General features: G+C 44.1%; 1 protein-coding gene and 1 pseudogene across 1 annotated transcript in view; both read right to left on the minus strand.

Moving 5' to 3' along the window:
- LOC119251165 (patr class I histocompatibility antigen, A-126 alpha chain-like) overlaps positions 1 to 14608 on the minus strand; it is a 41343-nt gene extending 26735 nt beyond the window's left edge. The window contains exon 1 of the mRNA XM_037518613.2: positions 14601 to 14608. The gene's annotated coding sequence lies outside the window, so the exon portion shown is untranslated. The remainder of the gene's footprint in view (positions 1 to 14600) is intronic.
- The window catches only part of LOC119251166 (class I histocompatibility antigen, Gogo-OKO alpha chain-like), a 194944-nt pseudogene that overhangs the window by 155408 nt on the left and 15354 nt on the right, over positions 1 to 24182 (minus strand).

Here is a 24182-nt window from a genome sequence, read left to right on the forward strand (position 1 = left end):
TGACCACTACCTCACACCATACACAAAAATCAACTCAAAATGGATTAAAGAACTAGACATAAGACCTGAAACCATAAAATACATAGAAGGAAATATAGGCGAAACACTATGTGATATGCACATCAAAGACATCTTTACAGACACATCACCCAAAGCAGTGATAGTGAAGGCAAAGATAAACAGCTGGGACTACATCAAATTAAAGTGCTTCTGCACAGCAAAAGAGAATAACCAAAACAAAGAGAAACCCCACCGACTGGGAGAACATTTTTGCACACAACACTAATGATAAAGAACTGATCACAAAAATCTGCAAATAGCTGATGAGACTCAACACAAAGAAAATAATCCAGTCAAAAAATGGGCAGAAGAGCTAAAAAGAAACTTCTCTGAAGAGGAAATGCAAATGGCCAACAGGCATATGAAAAAATGTTCAACATCACTTGTAATCAGGGAAATGCAAATCAAAACTACCATGAGATACCATCTCACACCAGTGAGAATGGCACATATTAAAAAAAACTAGCAACAACAAATGTTGGCAAGGGTGTGGAGAAAAAGGAACTCTTCTGCACTGTTGGTGGGAGTGCAAACTGGTCCAACCACTATGGAGAGCTGTGTGGAGATTTCTGGACCTACTAAACATAGAGCTTCCATAGGATCCAGCAATTCCACTCCTAGGTATTTACCCAAAGGACACAGAAACATCAATTCCAAAGAATACCTGCACCCCTATGTTTATAGCAGCACTATTTACAATAGCTAAGCTTTGGCAACAACCCAAATGCCCAAAAATAGATGACTGGATCAAGAAGATATGGTACATATATACCATGGAATATTAGCATTCAAAAAAGATAAACACATGCAATTTGCAACAACATGGATGGCTTTGGAAGGGATCATGCTCAGCGAAATAAGCCAGAAAGAAAAAGAAAAATACTGGATGGTCTCACTCATAGCAGGAGTCTAGAAAACTTAAATAAGGGACCAGGAAAATGAATAACTATAAGAAAGTGAAAATCAAAATCAACAAAAATCTATGAACCAGAGACACTTTTGGGGGGGTGGGTGGCAGGAGGGGAGGGATTGGGGTCAAAATGGGGGGGTTGAAATTGTATGGGGAATATAAAAATAAAATTTATTATTAAAAAAAAGAAAATAAATAAAATAGAGAATTTTTTTTAATGTGAAAAAAATAAAAAAATAAATAAAATGACCCAATACACATGGGCACTAATGTTCTCTTCCACTCTCAGTGGACCAGAGAGAGATACCTGGTGATGTGACTACATTCCCCATCCATAGCATACCTGCTCCCTGAACTATTCACTCACCAAATTATCCACATTATTATTATTTCCAGTACAAACTATTCTAGATACTCATCTCCTTATTGTACTCCAATTTCTTCTCAGTGGTATATCAATAAAATTCCCCCAAAATCTTCTGACCAGTCAAAGTAACTATTAATCATCAAATCTTCATCCACATGGTAACTATGGGTATTTATTTCCTTTTAACTAAGGACACTTCAAGGGCTCCATTGGTACTTATGTGCCATAGCCCTCAAAAAATGCCAAAAACCAACCAACACTTATAATAGAAACTTTGCCGTGCTACTTATGGGACTCTTACCTTTCTACAAGGTGAATGCATTCTACAAATCTGGGGACCTCAGGGGCTTGTGGTCCAAAAAATAATAAACATTACAAGGGCACCCTTGGAACTGGACAATGCCATATGTATTCCAAAATGCTCCAGCAGATTGGAATCCAGAATTGGCTGGCCCCCTATTCCACCTATGTTGTAATGCTCAGTGTTCCCCTCTCAAAATAAAATCTTGGCATGCAGCTATACCTTATTTCTCAAATACCATACACCAAGGTCTAGCCTCCTTTACCCAGGGTCAAATTACTTGGAATATTACTGATAAACACAATTCTTCTAAGGCTTGCATTTCCCATCCCTATCTGTTTCTTTTGTCTCCTACTCTTCCCTTAATGTTCGCAAGATAATATTCCTTCCCCAAAATGTACTATAGTAACCTCTTGTGTTGATTCTTCAGTTTTATCCAAACACTCAATTTTCTTTATTAAACAGCATAGGCAGGTCTGGATTCCTGTCAATCTGATTTGTCCATGGGATGGTGGCTCCCCTTTAAATCAATTAGTTCAAGCTGTTAGGGGGAAAAGATTGATAAGTCCTTTTAAGCGTGGGGGTGAGGACCCACAGTCAGGCACCCCATTTTGTATCGGGGTTGCTCTACAACAAAGCCTTGGGCAAAGTCTGCCATATATGTCGCTTTTTAGGTGCTTTATTTGCTGGAATCATATTCTTAGTCTCCTCAGCAATGACATCTACTACATTGGCCAAATTATTACTAACCACCAATGAGGTACATCAACATATGACCAATACTACTCAGGACTTTCTGGAGCAGGCATACATTAACCAGCAGATTTTAACTAGATTAAATGCCCTTAAATCTGCAGTACTATGGCTTGGTAAATGTCAACAAGCCTTATGGACTCATTCTCTTTTGAGATGAGATTCTGGATTTAACCAGCTGTGTGTCACAAATTACACTGCCGAAAACTTAACTTCGCATTTTTAGGTTTCTCACAAGAAAGATTTGTTACAACCCTTCAGCTCTCCGTTGGTTTCCTCTGGACCAGTTTAAAAAACAGACATCTCAAAAAACCATCAATGGCCTTTGGCTTTTTCATACCTTGCCATTCCAAAAAACTGGTTATCTTTACAATCATTTATCCAATTGCTGCTCGTTATTTTCCTTGCTGTTACTCGTTTTTTTAATAGGATGTTCCTGCTATCATCAGATACAAGTCAGAAGACATAAACGAACAATGATGACTTTTTGCCTGGCCTATTGCCCACTTAGACCTCTGGCCTTTTCCCCTTTTTCCCACCTTTACTTTCTTTAATTAAAACAAAAAAGGGACATGTGGGTCTGCTACTCCTAAGTGGCCTGTTCAGCCACCATTTTGTCACCTATAGCTTTAAGCAAGGTCAAGATGGCCTGATCTGTTTGGTACAGAGCCCAATCCTTCAAGGTGCCCTTCAAATCAAAAAAGAGTACAAAGCTGGGTCATGCTGGGAAGGCTATGCATCATGAAGTATGACCAGGAATGCCCAGGGGGCTGAGGACCCATGATGCATAACACATACTCCTGACTTATACATCACAAAGTATGACCGGGAACACCCGGGGGGACTGACGACCAATGTATGACAAGGGACCCCAGAAGCTGATCAGTGGACTGCCTTGTTGATAACATTGAAAACAGGCTGGGGGATTAGGGTGTGATCTCGGTAACAATACCAAGTCATCAAGCAGATAAGAAGTGCCTGGAGGGCAAACTCACAATCCCTGATCTTCTACATTCTTGCCCTTTCCTTAGTCTCCTTCCCTTTTCCTTTTGCACCTCCCCCTTACAACCAATGCTGTGAATTAATAAAAAGGCCAGGATCTTGCTCTTCAGCATCATCCTGCATTATGTAGCCTGCTCCACGACTCCCATTTCTTTATCAGTGTGGTGGTTGCCCAATGCGACAGGGAACTGTGCACCAGGTGCTGACCAGGATGGGGAACAACAGGGTCCCCCATTCATTGCAGGAGGAAATGCAAAATCACACAGTCACTATGGAAGAGATTCAGCAATGTCAAATTCTTATTAAGTGAAACACAGATTTATCCTGAAACCTGCTGATCACTCTCCTAGGTATTTACCCAGCTTACTTGAAAACATTTGTTCACACAAAACCTGCACAGAAATGTTTATAGCAGAGTACACCTTAAGTGTGTGCTCCACATGGTGAGTTCTTCCAACACTGCTGTGTGGAAAGGAACACAGGGAAGAACTTCCCAGGGAGGAAGTGGAGATCCAACCTCAGCCAGGGGGAAAGGTGACATCATCAGTGAGGATCAGGTGCAGGTGACTCTCCAGGGCACTGTGCTGAGAAGGGCCCTTCATGTTTCCATTTTTCCCCCCAACCCCATCACCCCAGTAACCAAACTCAAAGTTTTTCTTTGATTTCCTCATTAACCTAATGGTCTATCAGTAGCATGTTGTTCAGTCTCCATATAGTGGGCAAACTCCTGCTTTCTTTTCATTGTTTATTTCTAGTTTGATGCCTTTATCATCTAAGGAGAGACTTTGTATAATTTCAGTCTTCATGTATTTTTTGATGCTTGTGTTGTGACCCTTTGTGTGGTTCATCCTGGATAATGATCCACTTGTACTTAAGAAAAATGTGTTTTAGTTTTTTTTTTTTTTTTTGAGGGGGAGGTAGCAGTGTCCTATAGATGTTTATTACTTCCATGTGGTCTATTACTTCCATTTAGGGCTACTGTGTCCTTGTTTATTTTCTGTCTTGTTGCTCTGTCCCTTGGTGAGAGTTCAGTATTGAAGTCTCCTACCACATATCTTTCCAGAGCTGATAGTAATTACCTAATATATTTTGGAGCTCCCTCATTTGGTGAGTATATACTGATGAGTGTTATGATTTTCTGGTGCATTGTCCCTTTGATCATTATATAGTGTCCTTTGGTGTCTCTTGTCACCTTTTTCAGTGTGAAGTCTGTTTTATCTGCTATAAGTATGGCTACCCCTGCTTTCTTTTGGAGCCATTTGTATGTGTGTAGAATTGTTTTCCAACCCTTTATTTTCAATCTATGCTTATCTTTAGAACTTAAGTGTGTTTCTTGGAGGCAGAAGAAGTTTGGGTTCTGTGTTTGAATCCAGCATGCTACTGTGAGTTTAGTCCATTAACACTTAGATATATGGAGTTCTGTAATTGCCATTTGGTGATTGTTTCATGATTTTCTTCACTACCTTGTTTAATTCTTCCTGGTCATTCCTCTGATGGTTTAGATTTTAAGACTTCTTGTAATATTTCTTGGAGTGGGGGTTTAATCACAGTAAATTTCTAAGATTGTGTTTTTATAAGAAGTTCCTTAATTGTCCCTCATAAAGGAGAGCTTTGCAGAATAAAGTATTCTTGGCTCTTTCCGCCATGTTGTTGACATCATTCTCCTTTAAAAGGATACAAATAATATAAGGGATGTTCACACACAGGGCAGGAAAACCAATAACTAAAAGGAATATGGGAAACTCAAAAATATGTGGAAATGCACTTTTACATAACCAAAAGATAAAGACGAAATTAAAATGGAAATTAGAAAATACTTTCAGAATAATGATAATAAAGAAAGCATGTCAAAATTTATTGGATGTATTAAACCTGTAAAGAGAAGTTTATAGCTGAGAGTGACTAAACTAATAAAGAAAATTCCATAATCAATTACCAAAACATCCTCTTTAAATTTAAGGAAAAAGAGGATCAAGCTAAACCCAAAACAAGCAAAGGAAGGAAAAACTTAATAAGTCAGAAATGAATGAAATAGAGAAAAGAGACACAATACATTAAAATAACTAAGTCAAATATGTTCTTTGGAAAGATCAATGAAACTGACATATTTTTAAGTGGACAAACTAAAAAAAGAAAATAAAGAATCAAACTTTTCATGTATGTAGTGAAAAAGGGACTTTAAGTGGCCATACAAAAATAAGGAGAATTATAAAAGAACTCTATGAAAAGGGTATGCCAGGTACCAGAGAACTAAAATATAAGATAGTTTCAGGGGCCTCCCTGGTGGCACAAGGGGTTAAGAGGCAACCTATGAAGCTATCCATAGCCACTGCAGCATGAGTTCGATCCTGGGCCAGGGAGGTGACCCACATGGCACAGCAGACCTCTCCTGACTCGCCTGCTGCTCCCCTAAGCAGTGTATTTCAGCAAATCCGCCTGTTCTATTCCCCACTCTGTCTCTAGTGAATCCTCTCAACCTCCACAACTCTGGCCTGTACCTTAAATTTTGTATGAATAAATAAATAAATCTCTAAAAAAATAAAGACAGATTCATAGAAAAATATCAACACTAAAGTAGTTCAAGATGAAACATTCAATCTAAACATACCTATGATAATTACAAGATTGAGTCAGTTATTAAAAACTACCCACATAATAAGCTCTGCCCAAATGTCCAAATACTTCCAAAGTGTAGAGGCATAAAACTACCCAATTCATTATATGAGGCCAATATTGTGCAGATACCAGAACAGATCAAGTTGTCACAAGAAAAGAAAACTGCAGGCCAAGTCTCATGGATATAAGCTCAAGAAATAATCAACAAAATATAGTAAATCCAATCCAGAAACATATAAAAAGAATTTTGCAGAATAACTAACTAGAATTTATTCCAATAAACCAAGCTGAGTTAACATCCAATTCAATTACTGTAATATACCAAACCAATGTAATAAAAAACAAAAACCTCAAGCTTATCTCAGAATGTGTTGTAAAGGATTTTACCAAAAAAGCCTGGCAAGTTGGCAGCAGAGTGAAAACCCCAGGCTCACCTCCTTCTTATATTCACACTAAATTACAGAAGAACAGATTTATAACTCCTGAAAGATAAACTGACATCTGCAAGGGCAGATGCAGCAGGGGCAAAAGTCCAGCAGAATGCAGTGGGGAAATCATTAATGGAACTGTGTGTGCAGTGATACAGAGAATACCAATCATAAGGGGGACCCTCTACAGGGCTTACCAGGTCTCCACAGAGACCCTCTATAGGGGCTTAACCACACTGGGGACTCTGGAGCTCCAGCACTGGGGACTTTGGAAGAGGTACACAGAGTTGGCCTCCAAGACAGGGAATGCACTATTGGAGAACCACAGGGCGGGGTGGTGATGACTGATGACACTGATGCTCCCAATATAGAACAGCTGGAGCCCAAACTAGAGAGAAGTGCCAGGTGGATTCACTTGTCTCTCCTCTAAGAGACTGTTATTTGTAGTGAGAGTTTGTGATATTCTAAACAACAGCCATCACTCAACCTCTTTATTCTCCCTACCTACCAACTCCCCATCCTCCCATAACCCCACTCTCCTCACCCCCTCCCACCTGCCCCAAACAGGGTCAAAACACAACTAAATATAGCCAGCTAATGATATTAAACTGCTATTAAATACCAGCTAATGGTATTACACTGGATTTTAACCCCAGGAGAAGAAAGCAACCCAGGCTAAAGCTGTGCAACAGAAAGCTCAGTTTGTGTCCAGTGCTGAATTACATTCCCAAACCCAGCATAAGGGTTGAGTTAGCATAAGTCTGTTCAAGATATTTAGGGGGTTCAAGATATTTAGCAGAGGGGGTCACTATGGGCCCCTCCCATAACTCTGGTACCAACCACACAGGAGGAAGCTTGAGTCCCTGACACTCACTGGAGCTGATTCTTCAGGCCTCCTGCCCTGGATCCTTTCCCCTCTATTACCCCTTATCAGTAACAGTTCTCCAGTCACCCAAATAGGCACAAAGGGGGCAGTCTGCAGTTCAGCCCTGGTCCCTGCTATAAACACTACAATGAAGAGGCACATGAACAAATCACAAATGCTTGTGCGAACAACAACCAAAACCCTGAGAGAAGCCTCAATCCAGCAGAACTGTGGCATCTGCCTGAAGAGGAGTTCAAGTGAACAGTTATAACAACACCACTGAACTTAAAAAAAAAAAAAATGCATGATGTAAGTCAGGAACAGAATAAAGACTGGGCATATATGATACTCTTACAGTTAGAAACAGGATCAAAAATATTAACAACAAATTAAAAAATACAGGGGTTCAATAACAGACAAACACAAGTAATGGGGAAAATTAATGAATTAAAAAAGGATAATATCAAAGAAAACACCAAAAACACCTAGTGAAAAAATATTTAAATGAAAATAGTGTAAGACCAGGAGAGTATAGCCCCCGAAGCATTGTTGTTGGAAGTTAGGGACCTCGTGATTCCCCTCTGGAACTGAGAGGGTGGGCTCCACAAACAAAGGTGAGCAGGACAGCGTGCACACTGAGCAATGCTGCTGCATTCCCCTACACTGTTTTGGACTCATTAGAGACAGGGAGAGATCTGCCATCAAGGTGAACTGTGGGCTCTGGGAAAGTGTAGCCCCTGAACCACTGTTGGCAGCCAGGGATCCCCAAGATCCCCTTCTGGAACTGAGTAAATAGAGGGAGGACATCTTCAGTGCCAATCAACATATCCACAACATCACTACCCTTGTGGGGTCCACTGTAACAGTATTAGACTCAGTCTGGCCACCAGTTCCCAAATCCCAGAAGGAGCACCTAAAAGCGATGCCTATCAGAACCAGTGGAACAATGTCCCAATGCATAGAAAAAATTAGAAAACAAACAACAGGAAGAAGGGAAAATATAAATAACCAAGCAAGCCCTCAGGGGAAGGACACATCACACACACAAAAAAAATATCAGCCACCAGAACTCAACAACAATGACATGGAAGTACTTGTCTGCATGCCAGATAAAGAATTTAAAATTGTCATGATTAAAATACATAAACAAGATGAAAAGGAAAAGAAAGATGAAAATATAATGAATGAATTGAAAGAATGAAATTGAGACCTGAAAGAAGGAAATGAAGGAAGAGCAGGAGATTAAAAAATTAGTGGAGGAGCTAAAGAATTCTGGGAAAAGCAATGAAAACAGAATTAGTGAATGAAGAATGAATTAGTACCCTCAAAGATACAGAAATAAAAAGAAACAAAAGAGAAAAGGAAAGAGAGGTACAAAGGAAAAAGAATGAAAAAACACATCAAGAACTATCAGACACTATGAGGAAAGGAAATATAAGTTATAGGTATCCCAGAATGTAAGGAGAGAGGCCTAGGCACCAAGAAACTATTTGGGGAGATAAGCAAAGAGAACACCCCAAGCATGAAGAAGAAGGTGAAAATAGACATACAAGAAGGGAGAACACCAAATTACCACAATGAAACAAAAACTATAGCAAGACACATAATAGTAAGGCTTCCAAGAGTCCAAGATAAGGAAAAAGTAATAAAGCTGACAAGGAGGAAGAAACAGATAACGTATAAGGAAAACCAATCAGGCTGACATCAGACCTCTCCGAAGAAACACTATGGGAAAGAAGAGATTGGAGGGACGTATTCAATAAACTCCAAGTGAGCAAATAGCATCCAAGAATACTTTACATGCAAAGCTCTACTTCCTCTATGAAGAAAAAATAAGGACCTTCTCAGACAAACAGTATCTACAGAATTTCATTACAACTAAACCCCCACTGCAAAAAATTCTACCGGAAGCCCTATAGCCAAAATCAACAGAGAAATGAGGAATAAGAACAAAATAAGTCAAGAAATAATTTCACAAAAAGATAAATAAAATGGCAAATACAGATGCCAATGTATCAATATTAACTCTAAATGTAAATGGGCTCATCAATAAAAAGACACAGAGTAGCAGGCTGTATTTAAAAAAAAAAAAATCCAACCTTCTACTCTCTCAAGGAAACATATTTATCAATGAACAGAAGATTGAAATTGAAATGTTAAATAAGAAAATAACAGAAATGGAGAAAGCCATGGGAGTAGAATAGAACAAGTGGGAGATTGAATCAGTGATCTGAAAGATGCAACTGGGGAAAGACTCAAGATACAAAATGATAGATACAAATGGGAAAAAAAAAAAGATATACTTCAAGAATTATCTGACTCCATGAGGAAAGGACATATAAAAATTCTAGGCACCCCAGAAGGAGACAAAAGAGAGACAGAGAAGGTAACTGAAAAATTATTTAGATAAATAGTAGAAGTGAAAGGTCGATGCAGGAGGCAGGAATGCAAAAGCCCATCAGGGGCAGGAAGCCCACCAGGGGGACAGGAATGAGGAAGACCACCTAGAAAAATCAGACAATAAACCTATTCCTGCCCTACAAATCTTTTTGCACACTACAAATTTTTTCCTGCCATGCAAATCCAGTTTCCCACCTGACCTCTCCTCATCCTATAAAGCCTGCCTCCCCCTGGCAACGTGCGTGACTTCAGTGACCCCCACCTTGGGTCTGTGAATCTCATCCGGGGGCACAATAAAGTTTTCCAGCCTGTGAGAAACTTGGCCTGGCTCTCCTTTTCTTTACTGCGTCGATTCATTCATCTTGGTGCCAAAACCTAGGAAGGCTGTGTCCCCTGGTGCTGGGGCCACCTTCCCGTCCCTGGGACCTCTCCTCTCTATTGCAGATAACTCACATCCACCACTGGCCTTTATTCTCGGGGTAAGTCACCTGCTGACCCTCCTTCCTAGGAGGCCCTCACCTCTGGCTATCAGGCTCCTCTCCTAATCCCCTACCTCGGTCGGCTGTTCCATAAACTGTGGGCCCACCCACATCAGCCAACTCCCGTTACACCTAGACCCTGAATTTGTGGACTAGGTGCCTGAATCCTAGGCAACAAAGAAGTGGTGGAGATGTCCCTCTTGCTTGTTTGTTCCTGTTCCAAAGGCCAGGAACAGGGCCTTCCTTTTGTGGGAAGCCGTGATTTGGGGTCTGCACCCGCAACGGCCAGATCAGGTTCATGGGATTCTGTATTCCTGATTCTGTGCCCCTGTTAGTTGGGAAAGGAGCCGACTTAGCCATGGGGTCTGCCAATTCTAAGCCTGAGCTGGCCACCCCACTGGGATGCCTTCTCTCAAATCTCGGTCCATTGGGACTTGGGCCAGATATATGCCCTAAGCATCTCCCCTTTTACTGCAACAATGTTTGGCCCCAATATCAATAGGACAATGACTCTCACTGGCCGGAACATGGCACTTTCGATTTCACGGTCCTTGTAGACCTAAACAATTTCTGTCACCGCAATGGAAAATGGTCAGAGATCCCTTATGTTCAGGCTTGCTTTCTTTGTGTTCCCATCACTGCCTCCTGTCCCTCCCTCCTGAAAACCTGCCATACTTTCCAAGTCTCAAGACTCCTCTCATTCATCGCCCTCTCCAGACCCCTCTTCAACATTCTCTGATCCTCTAGATTCCTGTCTTCACCTCCTTCAGCTCCCCAATCCAGCCCATCACCCTCCCCCCCACTTTCATCTCCTAGCCACCACACCTGATCTTGCGAGCCTCCTCTTTTCAGCCCCCTTAGGGAAGTGGCAGGGACTGAAGGAGGAGTTAGAGTCCATGTTCCTTTCTCTCTGTCTGATCTCTCCCAAACTGAAAAGTGTCTTGGCTCTTTCACTAATGATCTCACTACCTACACCAATGAATTTTGTTATCTTACCTAAGCCTATGACCTTATGTGTCATGATTTACATGGTATCCTCTCGTCCACCCTGACCTCTGACAAAAGGGAATGTGTTTTCGGTCTGCCCAAGACCATGTAGATCAAGTCCACTTAACTGACACAACCATGTCCCCAGGCTCTGAAGCAGTTCCCCACCAGGATCTGGGGTGGGACTACCAGACTGACACAGACACAGACGTGGGCCACCGGGGCAGGGCTCACCGAGACCATTTTATTACCTGTCTCCTAGCTGGTCTCCAAGTGGAGGTGCATAAAATTGTAAACTTTGATAAGCTCAGGGAGATTATCCAGTATGCCTCAGAAAACCCTGCTGCCTTCCTTAGCTGCCTCACTGAGGTGCTCCAGCTCTATACCAGGCTTAACCCTGACTTGCCTAGAGACGCCACAGTTCTGGCTACCCATTTTATATCTCAGTCAGCCCCTGACATTAGAGAAAAGCTTAAGAGGGCTGAGGATAGTCCTCAAGCCCCTATCCAGGATCTGCTGAATATGGCCTTTATTTAGTAACCAGGAGGAACAGGACAGGATAGATAGAGATACCCATAGTCGCCAGAAGGCTGAGCTTCAAGCTCAGGCCCTTGTAGCTGCCTTGAGACTGTCAGGCCCTGCTCCTCCAATGACCGCAGTGCCTGCCGCCTGACAGAGGACGACAATGGGCCCCATGGGATCCAATCAACCACCACTGGGAGCCTGCTTCAAGTGTGGGCTGAAGGGCCACTGGTCCAGACATTGTCCCAAACCCCACCCTCCACTAGGACCGTGCCCCATCCGCAATGTCCAGGGTCACTGGAAAAGTGACTGTCCTTCCATGCCTGGCTGTGGTGGGCCTGTCCTTCTAGCCTCATGCAACTCTGCCACTGGTGGTCTTGGGTTTGGCGGCTGAGGACTGAGAAGGACCAGACTTGTCAACCCGGATAACCTTTGAGGAGCCCAGGGTAACAGTGAAGGTAGCAGGTAAGTCCATCTTCTTTTCTGGTTGACATGATGAGGGCTAACTTCACTGTCCTCCCCTCTTATTCTGGTTAAGCTTGTCCTTCTCAGGTCTTGTTTATGGGTGTTGATGGCCTTCCTACTCAGCCCAGGACGACTGGACCCCTTCAATGTCAGCTTAACAATAAGCCCTTAGTTCACTCCTTCTTTGTCATGCCTTCTTGCCCCACACCTCTCCTGGGTCGCGACCTCCTGACCAAACTCGGGACTACTCTCTCATGGTTCGAAGACCCCAGCACTGTTCTCATCCTCCCACTACTTCAAACATCTCCTAATCCTTCTCAGGACTACCCTTGTCCCCTTCTACTGTCAACTCCGTAGTACGGGATGTCTCTACCCCAGTTGTTGCCACCATCATACCCCAGTCCTCATTTGCCTTAAGGATCCCTCTTCTTTTCCCTCTTGCCCCCAGTTTCCAATCTCCCTCACTCACCGTCAGGGCCTCAAACCATCATCCAACAACTCCTGGGAAAGGGACTCATTACTCCTATCAGCCCGCTCTGTAATACTCCCATCCTCCCCGTTAAAAAGACTGACGGTTCATATTGCCTAGTTCAATACCTTCGCCTCATCAATGAGGCGGTGGTGCCTACCCATCCAGGAATGCCAACCCCCTACACCCTCCTAGCTCATATACCATCTTCTACCACACACTTCTCTCTATTTGGCTCAAAGATGCTCTCTTTACCTTCCCTCTGGATCCTCAATTTTACTTCCTGTTTGATTTTACTTGGGAAGATCCGGACACACACACACCTCCCAGCAACTGGCCTGGACAGTCCTGCCTCAGGGGTTCCGGGACAGCCCTCATCTGTTTGGTCAGGCATGAGCTAGTGATCTCTCGTCATGTCATACTCCACCCCGCACTCTCCTCCAGGATGTTGCTGGCCTCCTGTGCAGTCCTTCTCCGCCACAATCTCAGCAACACACTGCACAACTCCTCACCTTCCTGTGCTCCAAAGGATACCGCGTCTCCCCATCCAAAGCCCAACTTTCAGTTCCCACAGCCGTCTATCTGGGTCTTTGACTAACTCTTTCCTCCAAACAGCTGACGGTGGACCACAAACAGGCCATCCGGGACCTTCCCTCCCCTGAATCGGCAGAACAAATCCTTTCCTTCCTAGGTTTGGTCGATTCTTCTGTCACTGGATCCCTAATTTTGCTTTCCCAGCCAAGCCACTGTACGACACAGCAAAAGCCTCCCCTGAAGGACGTCTCCAATCCCCCGGGGAGGTCCGCAGGGCCTTCCTTTTACTCACACATATCCTCCTTAGGGCACCTGCCCTTACCCTTCCTCATCCAGAAAAGCCTTTCCTCCTGTGCACAGACGCACGTCGGGGTATGGCGGCAGGCGGCCTTTCCCAGCCTCTAGGCCCAGCCCTGCGTCCTGTCACTTCTCTCTCCAAGCAGATGGATCCCACCGTCAGGGGCTGGCAACCTTGCCTTAGAGCCCTGGCGGCGGCAGCTCTACTCACCCGGGAACCCCTCAAACTTACTCTGGGAAGACCTGTCCAAGCACATTCCTCGTACCGCCTTCAGGCCCTCCTGTCTCCCCGCCCGCTCTCCACTCTCACTCCTGCCCGCTCACAGAACTTCCATGTGCTCTTTATCGAAAACCCTCTGGCGAGTCTCACTCAGTCAAATTCTCTCAACCCAGCCCCTCTTCTGCCTGCCTCTGGCCCCCCTTCTGTCACCCATTCGTGTCCTGAAATCCTGGAAGAAATGCAAGACTCCAGACTGGATTTGGCTAACTCCCCTTTGTCCGATGCCTACTGGATGCTATTTGTAGATGGCAGCTCTTACATAGATGTGCCAGGTCAGCAGAGGGCTGTCATTGTTACTGTCAATCTGGTAATGAAGGCAGGAAAGCTGCCTGGAGGAACCACCTCCCAAAAGGCAGAACTCATGGCACTTACTGGGGCCCTGACCCTCAGCAACCATAAGAAAGTCACCATCTATACGGATTCAACTTATGGCTCACAGTCATGCTGCGATTTGGCAGGAAAGGAGGTTCCTTTCCACCCAGGGGTCCCCCATCATTTACGCTAAACTTATCCTTAAGCTTCTAGCGACCTTGCAGCTTCCAACAGAAGTCGCCATTACCCACTGTAAAGGACACCAAACTGACAATTCTTTCATAACCACAGGGAATAACAAGGCTGATGCAGCAGCAAGGGCTCCCACCACTGACTCTGCTGCAGACCCTGCCCCTATTCTCTTTCTATTGGTCTCCTCCATCATTCTGACTTATGAGCCTAATGAACGCCAATTCATCATGTCAAAAGGAGGAACTGAAATAGCCCAGGGCTGGATTATGATAAATAACAAACTGGCTCTGCTTGCCAAACAGGTGGACTTGGTCATTCAACAAGCCCTCAATACCCTCCACATCGGGCTGCGCCCACTTACCCAATTCCTGAATCCACTCTTCTTCCAGCCCTTCTTGAGTGCAAAAGTCTGGCAGCTATGTTCCCTTTATCAAACCTGTGCTCGTGGATCACCTCATGGGGGAGTTCACCCACCTTCTTCTTTTGCAGCTCACCAGCTGCGTGGACACTTACCCAGACAGGATTGGCAGCTTGATTTTACTCACCTTCCTACTCACAGAAAGGTTAAATATTTGCTAACAATGGTTGATACTATGACAGGTTGGGTAGAGGCCTTGCCTGCAGCTAGAGAAACAGCTCAGGTGGTAATTGAGGACCTTCTTAACCACATTATCTAGAGCCATGGAGATCTGTTGAGTAATCTTTGAGATGAAAGCTGGACCATTGTCAGATTGGAGAGATAATGTGGTTAACTCTAAATGTAAATGGATTAAACTCACCAATAAAAATATTACAGGGCAGGGAGAGGGGCAGCACAAACCCCGCAAACCTGCCTATTCTAAATAGGTTCTGCCATCTGCCACATCAACACAAAACATATGAAACTTTAATGGGAAGGAACTTTAATAAAACTAGGAAACAATACAGGAAAGGCAAAGAGTCTAGTTTCTAAATGAAGCACCCAAAGTTATCTGTCCCCTCATGGGTAAAACTCTATCCAAATGGGATTGGCCCAGAGCAAGGCTCCAAAGCTTGCCACAAGTCTAAAGCATCTTCCAGTGGGGACCCACAGCAAAGGGTCAGAAACAAGCCCAGAAGGAAAAGAGCAAAATCAAAATCAAGATAAAAGCTGCCATTGACACCTCCCCATGGGTCTCACCCACATCTGTGTCACCCAGTCCACGACCAAAAGACAAGCGCAGTTTCTTCACGTGTCTCTAGGTTCCATGCGCCTCCTCCAGGTCTCCTTCTGGCTCCATCCTGCTTCCTTCCTCAGTTTCCTCTGCAGCTTCTTCTCTTCCTGCTCAGCTCCACCCTCCCTTGGGTGGGGCAGGAAACCTGGAACCTCCCCCTTTCCTGGGGACCACCCTGTTACAAAAAGATACAGAGTAGCAGGCTGGGTTATAAAACAAAATCCAAGAGAGATCAACATGGCGGCAAGGAATCGCTGCAAATAAGACCTCCCATAAAAAAAGTTAATAGGAAGGAAAAGCGGCAGGTCCCTGTGAGAACTGGGACATGGAAGATAAACCGGTGACTCTGGCAAACTACCCAAAGAAAAAGTTGCCATAAAAGAGGACTAGAAGAGAGGAAAGCTCAGACCCCGGCCACCCTCCCCCACCCACCGGAGGGCCAACCAACAGATAGGAGGAAAACAAACAAACACAAACAAACAACAAGAACAAACTACACATCAACCAGGACTGTGAGTGGAAAGGAACTATTTCAGGCACCACACCCTGTGATCTGGAACTGTGGAGAATCTAGCAGAAATCACCACGGAGGTGAGTGAACACTCCGGGGCCATTAGAGGAAGATAAGGACTCCCTGGAGACCTACAAATAGCCCAAGGCCAGCCGGTAAGCTTATGCGGAAAAGTGGTGCGCTCAAAAAGCATATGCGGATTGCAGATCAAGGCTGCCCATGCCCAGGTCCCCATGCCTGCAACCTAGGCTTGCGGGGAGATGCACGGGAGCCCTCATTGAGGTGAATGTCCCTCACTGAGTAATCAGAAACCAGACACCCGGACATGGGAGCGGGGTGCAAAAGGCACCATTCTACAGACACTGAACTGGGCTACGGTCTGCATCCTGGATCTGAGGGCTTCGGAACTGAGACCCGGGGCATGAAATTCGGGGTGTGGGATCCCCATGATGGTGGTGCACAGGACAGACACAGCACCTCCACTCTGTTGAGGCTCTCCATGCCACTCCCACTCTGTTCCCTAGGACCCATGGGGCGGGGCTGGGGGGGTGGGGGAAACAGTTCTGAAAGGACACTAGCAAAGCTCTCTGTGGCACCTAGTGACCAGGGAAAAATATCACCAATATCCTCATAGTTGGAAACGGGGGATCCCAAAAACTCCCTCAGGCTCTGAGAGAGGATGGGCCACACAAAAGGGAGTAAGGAGGGATAAGGCGTGGAGCAAGACCCCATCCTGGAACTGAGAGCAAGGCACAGGATCCGGGGCGTGGGACGCACCATAGCAGCAGGCACTACACAGGGTGACAGCCAGCGTTTTGGATCAGAAAGCCCTGGAACTGAGACCTAGAGTGCAGAAGTCAAGGTGCAGGATCCATATAGCTGCGGGCACAACACCTGGTAAACACAGGGCAGACACAGCACCTGACTTGAATAAGAGCCCCTGTGTTGAGGTGCTCCCCTCCTCCCCACCTCCTCTACTCAGAGAACCACTGGGAAAAAGCACAGGTCAGCAAGTACGGGTCTTTGATGCCACCTTGTGATGAGAACAAAATCACCAACTAGCTGATTCCCTGCTGGAACTGAGTAAATACAAGAGCGGGAACTATAAGGGACAGCGCCCAGCAACACAGCATCAATACCCTGGTGGAGTTTTGGCCTACCAGTGCTGGTCTCAGTCTGGTTAACAGTTTCCGGCATCCCTAAAGGAGCACTCCAAAGAGATGCCCACCAACACCAGTGGCACAACGTCCCAATGCATAGAACTAATTAGAAAGCAAACAACAGGGAGAAGAAAAAATATAAATAACGAAGCAAGCCCTCAAGAGAACACACCACAAAAAGAAATACAGTCACCAGAGCTCAACAATGACATGGAAGAACTTCTCGGCCTATCAGATAGAGAATTAATGATCATCGTGATTAAAAAGCAGAAAGAAAATGAAAAGGAAAAAAATGATATGAGACAATAATCACTGAACTGAAGAATGAAATTGATACCTTAAGAAAGGAAAGAAAAGAAATGCAGGAGATTAAACAATGGTTTCACTTATAGTAGAACTATAGGGGAACCAAATAAGACATCAGTGTAAAAAAATAATAACAGTACAAAACACAACAAAGCAAAAAGGGACAATTATAAATCAGAGACATACTGCAGGGGAGGAGGAGGGAGAGGGATCAGAGAGTGGGAGGGAGTTGCACAGGGGACTGAGGTGATGGTGTACAGGTGCATTGGTGAAGGAAATTCTATGGGGACTATACCTGAGGGGATGGGGGAAAGCATATATTGTTTAAAAATGAACAAAGATTTAAAAAATAAAAAATTTAAAATTTAAAAAATAAATGATTATGAATTTACAAACTTCCAGAACTTATGAAACACAGCAAAAAACAGTACCCCCAAAACCAGTAGAAGGATGGGAATCATAAAGGGAAGAACAGATAAGTTAATGGAAATCAAAAGGATAGTCCAAAAGATCAACCAAAACCAAAAGCTGGTTCTTTAAAAAATTAACAACATAGACCTCTAGCAGGCTCACAATGAAAAAAAAAGGGAGAAAATGCAAATAAATAGGATTGAAAATGAAAGAAACATATGTGGCAGAAATTCAATGATAATAAGAGATTACCATGAGTATTTATAACCAAATAAATTCAACTTATAGATGAGATGGACAAATTCATAGAATTACATAATCATCCCAGGATGAATAAGGAAGAAATAGAAAGCCTGAATAGACCAACCACAAACCAAAAAAATGAAACAGTAACAAAATTTCCAAAGAAATGAAATTTCAGAACTAGATGGCTTCATAAGCACATTCTACTAAATTTTTGAAGATTAGCTAATATCTATCCACCTTCCACTTATGATGAAAACCACCACAAAACTGGAAATAAATGGAAAATATTTTAATATAATAACAGACATATTACAAGTATACAGCTAGTGTCATTCTCAATGGTGAAAAACTGAAAGGCTTTCCACTAAGATCCAGAAGAAGCCAAGGATGTTCACTCTTACTTCTACTATTCAACATAGTTAGTATTGAAATCTAGAGTAATTAGGCAAGAGAAAGATGTAACAGGAATCCAAATTGAGAAAGACGAAGAAGAGCTATGATTATTTGCATGTGACATAATATAGAGAGAGAACTCTAAAAACTCCATGGAAAAATGAATTAAAACAATAAACCAGCTCAGCAAAGTGTCAGGGTACAAGGTCAACACACACACACACACACACACATATAGAATTGTGCCATTCTTTAAGCAAAAAGTGAGCTTGAACATGAGGAAATTCAGAAAATGAGTCCATTTACAATCACACCAAAGAAAAATTAAATACCTAGAAATAAGCCCAACAAAAGAGATTATCTATCTATGGAAAGAAAACTAGAAGACATTATTAAAAGAAATTTAAAAAGACACAAAGTAATAATAAATATATTCTCTGCTCATGGGTTGGAAGAAACATTGTCAAAATCGCCATCCTACTGAAAGCAATTTACAGATTCAAAGCAATCCCAACAAAAATTTTAATGGAATTTTTCAAGTAAATGGAGCAAACATTATGGAACTTTATATGGAATTACAAAAGACCCCAAATAGCCAAAGCTATCCTGACAAAAAAAGGGGAAAAATGGGTATTAGGATTCCAGACTTCAAACTATACAGAAGTCTAGATATAGACAGCCCAAATTCCCATAACTAAATGAATGGATCAAGAAGATGTGGCATAAACACACAATGGAATACTACTCAGCCATCAAAAGAGATAAACTCGTGCCATTTGCAGCAACATGAATGGCGCTAGAAGGGCTTATACTAAACAAAATAATTAAGGGGAAAGACAAATACCAATGGCTTCACTTCTATGTGAAATACAAAAGTACCAAAGAGTCAGACAAAGACAGACTTTAAAACCAATCCTTGAAGGTCCTCCCTGGTGGCACAGTGGGTTGAGTGCTGCACTGTGAAGCTGTCCGAATCCTCTGCAGCCTCTACAGCACAGGTTCAGTTCCCAGCTAGCTAGGGAGAAACCCACATGGCGTGGCAGACCTCTCCTGCCTCGCTCGCTGCTTCCCTTAGCAGTGTCTTCTGTCGTCTGTCTGTTCAGCTCCCCACTCTGTCTCTGGTGAATTCTCTCACCCTTCCACTCCTCTAAACTGTACCCCAGTTCTTGTATAAATAATAAAAAAAAAAAAACTAAAAAAAACCCCAATCCTTGAAAACCAACCATAGATCTTCAGCTATCAGAGGTGTGTGTATGTGTGTATGTGTGTATATGTGGGTGGGGGGTGTGAAAGCCGGAAGAAAAACATTCAATGTTCATGGTTTGGTAGAATTAACATTGTCAAAATGGCCATCTGACCAGAAGCAATTTACAGATTCAATGAAAACTCAGTAAAAATCCTAATGGCATTCTTCAAATAAAAATAATAAAGATTTTGAAATTCAAATGGAATCACAAAAATATCGTAATAGCCAAAGCTCTTGTGATAAAAATGGAGAAAAATAGAAATACTGTACTTCCTGACATCTGTAGTAAAGTCACAAAAATTAAACAACATGGTTTTTTTTTGGGGGGGGGGAAACAGACACACAGACCAATGGCATAGAATTGAGAACCCAGAAATAAGATCACAGATTTATGGACAATTAATCTTTGACAAAGGAGCAAAGTATACACACTGGAATAAGGAATGCCTCTTCAGTAATTGATACTGGGAATACTGGACTGCCACATGCAAAAGAATGAAATTAGACCACTCTCTCACACCTTGCAACTCAAAATAGATAAAAGACTTGGATGTAAGACCTGAAACCATAAAATACATAGAAGAAAACACAAGCAAAACACTCCATGAAGTAAACCACAGAAATATCTATAGCTTCATCTTCAGCATCAAGTTAAACAAAGGAGAAAATAAACAACTGGGACTACATCAAACTAAAAAGCTTCTGAACAGTGAAAGGGACAGTGGCCAAAACAGTCACCTTACCAAGTGGGAGAAAATATTGGCACAGCACACATCTGACAAGAAAGATGAAGAAGGAAGATGACATAGAAGATCTACAGAGCACTGACACAGCTCAACCAGAAGAAAACAAACAACTCAATCACAACATGGGCAGAAGAGCTAAATGGGCACTTCTCCAGAGAAGACATGAAGATGGCTCATGACATGTGAAATATGCTCATCATCAACCAGGGAAATTCAGATCAAAACTACAGTGAGATACTCCTGTGAGAATGGCTCATATTTAAAAAACAACAAACAAGTGCTGGTGAGGGTGTGGAGGGGAAGGAGCCCTATCACACTCTTGGTAGACAGGTCCAGCCCCTGTGGAAGGAAGACTTTTCTCAAAAGACGAAATATGGACTTACCAGATGATCCAGGGATTCCAAGATATGGAAGCAACTTAAATTCCTAAGTACTTATGGGTGGATCAAGAAGACGCGGCATATGCACTCAATGGAATATTAACAACGATCAAAAAAAAAAGATAAACTCATGCCATTTGCAGCAACATGGATGGAGCTGGAAAGGATGATTCTAAGAGAAGTGAGTCAGAAGGATAAAGGGAAATACAGATTGTGTCACTTATATGTGGAATCTAGAGACACTAAACAAAGGAGGACCTCCCCTGGTGGCGCAGGTGGTTTGAGCCCAGTGCTGTGAAGCTGTCCGCAGCCCCTGCTGTGCCGGTTCCATCACAGCTAGCCGGCGAGGGTCCCACATGGTGCGACAGACCTCTCTCGTCTCACCCGCTGCTCCCCTCAGTAGTGTATTTCATCAGTTTGCCAGTTCTGTTCCCTGCTCTGTCTCTGGTGAATCCTCTCACCCTCCTGCGAATCTGGCCTGTACCCTGGTTCTTGTATAAATAAATAAATAAATCTCTAAAAAAAAAAAAAGAAACTAAACAAAGGATCAGACAAAGACAAAGACACACAGTAAGTCTGACCCTAGAAATCAGACGTTAGAGATGACACACAGGAGCAGAAGGGGAAGGAAAGGGGGAGAGTAGGGAATTGTGGGGCTGGCGGAGGAGGCTGTGTGAGCTTTGGTGGGGGAAAAACCGTATGACCCCAACTGAAGGAAGAAGTTCTATATTGTGAAAAAATAAACAAGGATGATTAACTAACTGAAAAAACAAAACCAAAAAATGTCTGTAGAGTATGATGCAGCAAAGTAAATGATCTTGAAGGAAAGGCCAAGATTGAATCCTAATTCTGCTCCCTCTTGTGTAGCCTTGAAGTAAGTGTTATAATTTTCCAAGCTCAGTTTTAAATAAGGGGCAATAGTCCTTGAGGACACAGCTGTGGGAGTGGACACTGCACCCCCTTCCACCCAGGGAAAGAAAGGTCAGTCATCTGGTGACCCTTATTCACCCCTTCTCAGGGTCGGGGTCCTCAACCCTGGGACCCCCTGCTGTCATCTAGAAGGGGCCTTTGATAATGCAGGTATTTATGTCCACAAGTCATTTTAACAAGACAACCAGATTCAAAGAGATTCTAGTGTTGCCAGCAGCAGTGATTTGAGAATGCAGGAGCTTATCTCTCCAGGATAGTGCCTGGTAATAGATAATAGAACAAGCCATCAAGACTTGCAAATTTAAAAACTCAGAATAATAGTCCTAGAGTTTACCAGACACATAAGACATAGAACCTTCCCCTTCTGCAGCACACGGTGACATTTGTGTTTGAGGTCTTTGCAAACCACACCCTCCAGGTCTTCTGGACATGCAAAATGTCCTCTTCCTGTACTGCCCACAGACCCGCATTTCCTGTCTGGGTTCTCTCCCCTGAGCTCCAATGCTGGGCCAGAGCACAGACTAACTAGGACCCAGTGGGGTTGCTGTTCCCTCTGGGGTGTCTCCTGGCAGCGTGGACAGCACGTGGCCCTCGGTGGTTCTGAGGGTGATTCGGCTGTGACAGGCCTGTCAGAAGCTGTGGCCACAGGAGATGCTCCCTGGCCCCTGTCTCCAGGCAGATGCTGCAGGTCCCCTCTGCCAGGAGGGTCCAGTCGTGGTTCCAAGGTCATGACTGTCCCGCAAGGTGGGTGAGGAAGAAGAACAAAGGGAGGGCAGAGGAGATGCTCAGGGAGGAGGCGACCACACCTGCCCTGGTAAGGCCGCAGGAGCCTCCTCCCTGCCCCGCACACTCTCACCCTGTCTTCAGTATCTGCTCCCCACGGCGCCCCTGGCCTTTCTCAACATGGACCTTCACCTGCCTTCTCTGCTCCCCACACCAGGCAGGGAGGGCTCACAGGGCTTGTCATCACCTTCACTTTCTCCCCCACCCCCTTTCCCTGCAGCCAGGAGAGCAGACAGGGGCTGAGTGTCTCCTATGTGACAGGCCCTGAGCTGAGACTCACAGGCATCAGGTCACCATCGTCACCACGTCCCTAACCTCACCACATGCAGGTGAGGACACTGAGGCTCTGGGGGTGAGTCCCTGTGTGGGTCCCACCCACATGCTGGGGGATGGGCTGGAGTCCAGGCCCAGGGCGAGGCCCACGCCCCTCAGCACAGGCTGCAGTGGCTCCAGCTCCTGCCTGTGCCCAGCCCTGGACCCACCCCGCACCCACCTCCCAGGACCCTCACCGATGACTCCTCGGGGATACTCACTTCCTTGTCACCTCCTGCTCCCCCTGGGGCTCAGGTCACCTGCCACCTCCTCAGGGAGGAGGCCCAGAGGCTCCCAGGTCAGGGGCCCCTCCCTCTGTGCTCCCCAGGCCTGTTTCCAGCTGGACTCTGAGTTACAGACACACAGAGTCCCGGGACTGCTCACTCTGCCCCCCAGTGCCTGGTGGGTAGCACCTCAATACATGTCAATTGAGTTAAGAAATTAATACAGTTATGCAAAAAGCAGCTCAGGAGGTCTCTTGTTTCTGATAATGGCAGGTTAGGACTCTTACACCAAACAACATACTGAAAACAACCATGTATTGTGTTGGGATTTGCCCTACTTATACACACAGAAATTTCAGACATTTCCAGGGCTATGATGTGAAAAAGTGTCCTTATTCTGTTTGAACAGAGGTCAGAAATTGGTCATTCTGTAGAAGTTTTGGGGCCCAGCCCTGTCATCACCTCCCCTTCTCCCCACGCATCTCCTTCCACCACAAGAACAACATCAGGAGGAAGTTTTATAAGACTTAACAATAAAATGGCTGCCTGGGCAGGTAGTAGGTACCTGTCACTGAGAGGACCGAATCCTCACTTTGGATGTTGTCCAGTAGATTGTGAATTAACAAAATAGCCCTTAAAACTCAGTGTCAGAAAGAAATGAACCCAATTTTAAAAAAGGCAAAAACAGTGAATTAAATCAATGTTACTTTCAGTAAAAATGTGGATGAAAGCCTTAACAGACATGTCACCAAGAAGAGATACAGACGACAAGGAAGAACATGAGCAGAAGCTCAGCATCACAGGGCACTAGAGAAGGACAGTTAAGAACAATAGTGACGCCATCACACCGAGGAGGATGCTGAAAACGCAAACCCTGCACAATACCAGGTGCTGCCCAGGATATGGAAAATAGGAGCCTCATTGCTGCTGGCAGCAATGCAAAATGGTGAGGTTACTATGGGAGATCTTTGACAGTTTCTTTGAAAGCTGAAAAGAGACTGACCATACACCCAGTGATCACTGCCCTGCCAGTTACCCAACTAATTTTAAACTTATATTTGCACAAAAACCCTGCATGCATGTTAAGTGTATATAGCAGAAC

The sequence above is a fragment of the Talpa occidentalis genome, unplaced genomic scaffold (assembly GCF_014898055.3).
Source record: "Talpa occidentalis isolate TD23 unplaced genomic scaffold, MPIMG_talOcc4v2.1 talOcc4.2, whole genome shotgun sequence".
Classification (NCBI taxonomy): Eukaryota; Metazoa; Chordata; class Mammalia; order Eulipotyphla; family Talpidae; genus Talpa; species Talpa occidentalis.